The 6000-nt window shown below is 49.7% G+C and overlaps 1 protein-coding gene across 1 annotated transcript in view; it reads right to left on the reverse strand.

Moving 5' to 3' along the window:
* Window positions 1-4694, reverse strand: part of LOC126530737 (trypsin-1-like) — a 124449-nt gene extending 119755 nt beyond the window's left edge. The window contains exon 1 of the mRNA XM_055070776.2: window positions 4030-4694. The gene's annotated coding sequence lies outside the window, so the exon portion shown is untranslated. The remainder of the gene's footprint in view (window positions 1-4029) is intronic.
* Window positions 4695-6000: the final 1306 nt, after the last annotated feature.

Raw genomic sequence — 6000 nt, forward strand, 5'->3', positions numbered from 1 at the left:
CCTTTCTTACTGATAGACAGCGAACTAATCCCAAGCAGGAGCTGAAAAAAAAATCGTGACTTCACGGGTAGCTAGCGCGGGAAAGTTGTGCTGACGTCGTCTACCTTTTGTTGTTTTGCTGCCTTTTTGTTGTTTTCGAAAGCAAATTTTGAGGTCACGCTAAGGCTGAAATTCGTGGCACTCCCTAACACCGCATGAAGAACAGAACAAACCGGACATACTGGCCTGCCATGGCTGAATGGGGCAAATACCCTAACACGCTTCATACTTACTGGCAATGCCCTGGATCACTATGTTCTTCAGATATTTTAGCTCATTCAAACATCCCGCCTTCCCTGCACTATACCAGCGAGCTGGACTGCTCCATCGCAAGGGCTACACTCTGCGCTGTGGGCACTGCTTTTAGCCCACGTAAAACACGTCAACGAGACCAAACAAACACTTCGCACCCCAACCGGGTACCCAACTGGGCTCCGACAGCTACGACTCCGACTGAGAGTGGCTTATTTAAAAATAAGGTTTCTCGCTAAATGTACTTATTCAAGTCTCCATTACTTACTACTTACTTTTAGTTTACTCTTGTTATCCTTCTTTAGTGCCATTTTAAGACACGTTCGTCCGTAAACAAACGCGTTTCGCGCAAAAAGTCGACGGCGACGCAGTCGCCGAGTCATAGCAGTCATAGCATAACGGTCATAGCAGTCATAGCATAACGGGGCATAGCAGCTTGCGGCCACGAGCAGCCGTGAATCGAACACTGCGAGAGAAGAGAGACCGGTGACGTCGTCGATTATCGGGCCAAGGACGTCTCCTATAGCGTCGTCCCCGGTCCTTCAACTTGACAGTGCCGACTGCCGCATAGAATGGCCTTCGGAGCCGGGCGTCGTGCCGTTGTGCACTTGCATAACGTGCGCGACGCCCGCAGGCTCGCACCGGCTCGCTCCCGTGTCAACGACTCCGTGAGCTGGTTCTCCGTCCGACAGACCTGCTCTCTTGAACTTTTTGCCCCAACGCCTCGCTACCGTTGTGAAAAAACGCCTTGCTCGCCGCTCTGCTCGGGTCGGGAACGCTCGGAATGTTAGCGCCGCGTAAGAGCAGAGGACACTTGCGCGAGGTTCTGAGGCCGGCTCGGTCGGGTAATGAGGGTCTTCGTACCGCAATCGAGGCTTCGCAGCCCGAAGGCATGGCGTTTGCGCGTCCAAGTAACGATTTAGATATATCGCAGCTTCGTTTAAACGATTGTCAAAGCGAAAAAGAAATGAAGCCCGGAATGTACGCCTCTTTTTTTTTTTTTTTACTTCGTTCTTAGTACTTTTCTTTAAAATCGCCTTCCATAGGTTCGCATATGGAGTCATCTACGTTGAAGTCTCGTTTTCACTACCTTATCTACGCGTTCCAGGTGTTTGTATTTATGTACATTCAAACTTTCTCCGAAGTCTACCGGAAAGATTTGTCCTAGATGTGTTCATAACACGTATGTAAACGCTGCACACCGGCATCTCGTTATTTCGGCTTCTGCCAGTCATTTTCTGCACTATCGATACTGTTGGAAATGCTCCGTTGCGAAGTTTGAAAGTGGTTCTTGAGAAAGCTTCTTTTCCGGCCGCTGTCCGCATCTTCTCTGCGCGCTCCTTTTACACTTGTTATGCTAATTTCTCAAGGGGCCCCGTCAACAAATTGCAGAGATGTTTCGTTTGCACAGTACTGTTTGTATGAAACAACTATTTTGTTGTTTTTCTGTATACTTTTCCTGTGAAGATGTGCAGGTTGCGCTACAGAACCTCAGTCACTTAAAATGCAGGTAGTATTTCTGGGGTTATCTGTACTTTAAAGTGTCAGTCTTACTGCTGACAAAAGAAAATTTTATACGCCCAATGTTATTTTTCCTTGTGCTTATTACTATCATGTTTAGATTCTGTATCACTTCCCATATCTAAGAGGGGGGGGGGGGGGCAGTAATACCCTATGGCTCTGGATTGTTAGAACTATGCGTAAATACATACGTACTGTATATCAGCACAGCAAAAGCCCAAATCACAAAAGCCCATTACAAAAGTTCCAATCCATACGTAAGCTTATCACAAAGGGCCCGATCATAACGTTATCAAATGAAAATATTTCTGTCTTCAATTGGCCTTGCCGAAAGGAAAACTGGTTAAGTGCATCCCTAGCTGCAAGTGGTGGCGTATGCACACAGTCGAGCGTAGACGTCTCCTGGGGATTTTTAGTGCATTTAGTGAATTTTAGTGAATTTCAGAAGTTTCGTGTTCGACATTTGCCTGATTTTTTTTTTTTTTGTGCGAGGGCTTCCTTTTGTTCATTTACAGTTTCTCAATTTTTGATGACAAAATGTAAATTAGCACTGCGGCCTGTTTGCTTTTGCCTTCCCTTGTACTGCCAGTGGTGTGTTAAATATTAGCAATGCGAAGCATTACCGTCATCCAGTTAGCGATTCCCGACTATGCGCCCATTACAAGCGCCATCACTGGCCACAACGCATTGGACGCGGAACTCGTATGAATAAGCTCAGGAGAGCCATAATTTGATAATAGCTGGAAGAGATTTCCCCTTTACAGATAGGGAAGTAGTTAAAGAGGTAGTTACAAAGTGTGCACCTAGGCTTTCTTTTTTTTTCTTTGCTTCTGATTACGCTGTGGCCGATAAGCCCAAGAATAAAGCTTCTTTAACTTCAATGATTAACCGGTGGTTGTGTGACTAATCTCCGATAATGAGCATTTAGTTCACGCCAAGCGCGAGGAGTTACAGACGGGCACCCCTGCGCGCAAAAGAATACGTTGCACTGCTTCGAAAATCCATGATTTCACAACTTGTTCTACAGTTGTTCAGTGTAGCGCTGTAAGGAAACATTGCTTGCAAAAGCAATGTTTCAGTGGCTGCCTATTTCCTCTACATAAGCAGCGAAAAGCATAAAATTGTTACAGGTATCCCCTTAACTTACGCACAGCACTTTGTGCATAGCGTGTGCTTCGTTGCTGGCGAGCTTGTGAGTGAGTCAGACATTCTGGCTTATTTGTAGCTGACAATATTGTTAAAGTCGCGCATGTTTTGAAAGACGTTGCGAAGCAGGGAAACAATTTATCAAACATCATTTGCGTTGCCCTAAGCTATCAACGCATATTTTTACAGCTTTGTTGCTGTAAAGTGGACAAAATAGCCTCATTTTCCGCACCCACTTTGTCACCCGTAAATGCAGCTTCCTTGTGTGAAGGTGGTTGTTAAATTTCCGTACGCAATGCGTACGACGCACAAATGCTTGTCGAACGATGTACGACGGCACCTACGTTTTTTGTACTTTTATGTTTTTCAGCTTGCCTTCCAAGTAGGAGACCAACACGAGAACCGTATTGCGTAGAGCATAGTCTGAGATATGGGCGAAATATCTCATCATATGGCCCTTGCTGCAAGCAATCGTAAATGGGGAGCCTGGCGTTTTTTGTCGTTACAAAATAAGGGATTTGCGTGTTTTTTGGTTTGAGTATAGAGCTCCGCTCTAGTTTGAATGAACGGCCGATGGCGCAACACTAGGCAAACTTTTGTCCAGCGCCGGACCCAGAAAAATCGCATAAAATCTCGCAACCTGATAAAGGACCAGTCACGGACGCACTTGCATAAATACAGGTGCCTCACTGCGGTTCGCGAAATAACAGCAAGGAAGGTGACAAACACAAGATTTGGAACCGTCTGTCGTTAAGCTTTCCGGCTAGAGAAAAGGAAAGTGCATACCGGACAATTGTCTTCACAGCGCAATGTCATCACTTTTACGTGAACTGAAACTCGAAAGATGCACTGTTGGGACCTTTCCCCCGTTGACTGCAGATCAGCCTGAACTTTCTCAATGAATTGCAAGGTGAGCTCTGCGCGTCATCCGCTACAGCACCACACAGATGCAGGAGCAGGTCGCGCACTGACGCATTAGAAGAAGAAGAAGAAGGAAAAGAAGAAGAAAAGCACCGAGAAAACGTCCCTAAAACGCCGCAAAGTGTAAGGACTTTCACTCCCGAGACTTACCGTGACAGTTATCCAGATCTGGCAATATACTCCTGGTCAACACGCGGGCACAACGCCGAGCCGGGCAGGGCCGATGGGGCTCGGAAACGCGGCGTCCTACCCGGCGCCGGCATCAACAACGTCGTCCACGGACCGACGACGACGACCACTTCTTAATTTTTTTTTTCTCTTCTCGCCGACAGCAGTTCACACCGATCACTCACGAGCCGAAGCCTTCCCCGGAAGGCCGCACGCGGAAGGGTTCCAGCAGAAGGAAAACAGCTGGCGAGGTCCTCCGTGCCGCCGCTACGTGGTCAAACCGCCGTCCACCGGCAGGCCGTGTAAAAGTGGCCGCAGTGGACACGGAACCCGAAGCGACGTCCTCGCAGCCGTCGAGCGGATGGCAAGCCGGGGGTCCCGTTCTTCTCCGCGTCGCCTGTGCCGCTGCTGCTGGCGGCTGGTGTTCCTCCGGGGGCGCCCGGGCTGGGTGCAAACGAGTCGTGCGCGGCCGAGCGGCGCTGAGCGCTCGTTGGAATGGAGCGTACGCGGAGACGGCGGCCGAGCGGAGCCGCCTTGGAAACCGGGACAGAGCAACCTACAGCCCAAGGGGCGAGAGAGAGCAGGCTCCCGCATCCAGCCATCCAGACGCGGCTCCGCTCTGCGGTGTCGCCGCCCTCCCGGTTGCCGTAGAGAAGAAGAAGAAGAAAAAAGGTTCAGCCGGCAGGCACGGGGTCTGGGTAGCATAATACGCGGCCGGCATTTCTCCTCTCGCTGATCCCCCCCCCCCCCCCCCCCCCCGATCAACTCTCGCCGTCGCGGAGACCGGGCCACCATAGCGGTTCGCCCACCTTCCACATTCCCTCATCGACCGGCGATTGCCTTCATGCACTCTTGATATCATGCAACGTAGGTTCTACACAGTAAGCTGAACGCTCTTGCGTATGTGTTCCACCTAATGGAACCAGCGTCGAATCAGATTAACTGAAATACATCGCATCACAGACAAAGAGATCCACCGAAGGAGATGAGTCGCGGCTCGGATGCGTTAGTGCGCTTTAAACGGTTAAGGGTCCGTATAGGGGCGCTAATCGATCTATAATTGATACCGTTACACCCTTTGCGGGCACAGGAGAGTGAGTCGCACCCCTTATGGTTCTAATGAAGTGAGTTGCACCCTTAAGGGTGCAATTCGGTTTACATTTTACCACGTAGGTCCCACTTGGTAAGTGGAACACCTTTTCCCATATGTTCCACTTACTTATTGAAGCCAACGTGGAACACTGAGATTAAGAATGCACTGAGCGCGCGCCTTGTCACCGAAGCAGCCTCCTGCACGCATTCCGTCGCGGACTCTCCGTGGTCACCCAGTTTTCTCGTTTGCTTTTTCGTTTTTTTTTCGCACTCGTTATTTCATTGCTTGACCCAACGCTGCGTAGTCGTGCGCGAGCTATTTGGATTTGGGTAGTACGAGGACACTTCCGAGCTGCTGGCTCACGACGATCCTCGTGGCGACATTTCACTCCCTCCCGATGGTCGTGGCGGGGAGTCGAGCTGTTGCACCCGCGGTGACACGAAGATGTTCGCGGCCGCCGCGGCCTTTCTCGACCAAACCTCGATGACGACGATTGCGCATGTATACGTTACGTTCGACCATCCGTGGCTGCGTGAGCGCCGACGTTAGTACTCCTTGTTATCTTTCTGTCAGCCATGCTCAGGAGACAAAGCTAAAGACAGAGTCAGTGGGAAGATTTCTCACTGACTTGACCCGTTAGAAGGTCGGGAGCCTTGCTGCAGCCATGTTCCTATGCAATGATGCCCTAAATGGCAGCGCTAATGGTGTCATGTCGTGTGGCGTGCAAGTACATACGACACACGTGTGCAAAGTGCACCACTGCACACATACAACATACAAGTGTCCTAAAAAAAAAAATAAAGAGACGAAGTCGAAGCCTCCCTCATTGATAAAGAGGCACTCGCAGCGCATATCACCAT

Source organism: Dermacentor andersoni, chromosome 5 (genome assembly GCF_023375885.2).
Source record: "Dermacentor andersoni chromosome 5, qqDerAnde1_hic_scaffold, whole genome shotgun sequence".
NCBI classification, from domain to species: domain Eukaryota; kingdom Metazoa; phylum Arthropoda; class Arachnida; order Ixodida; family Ixodidae; genus Dermacentor; species Dermacentor andersoni.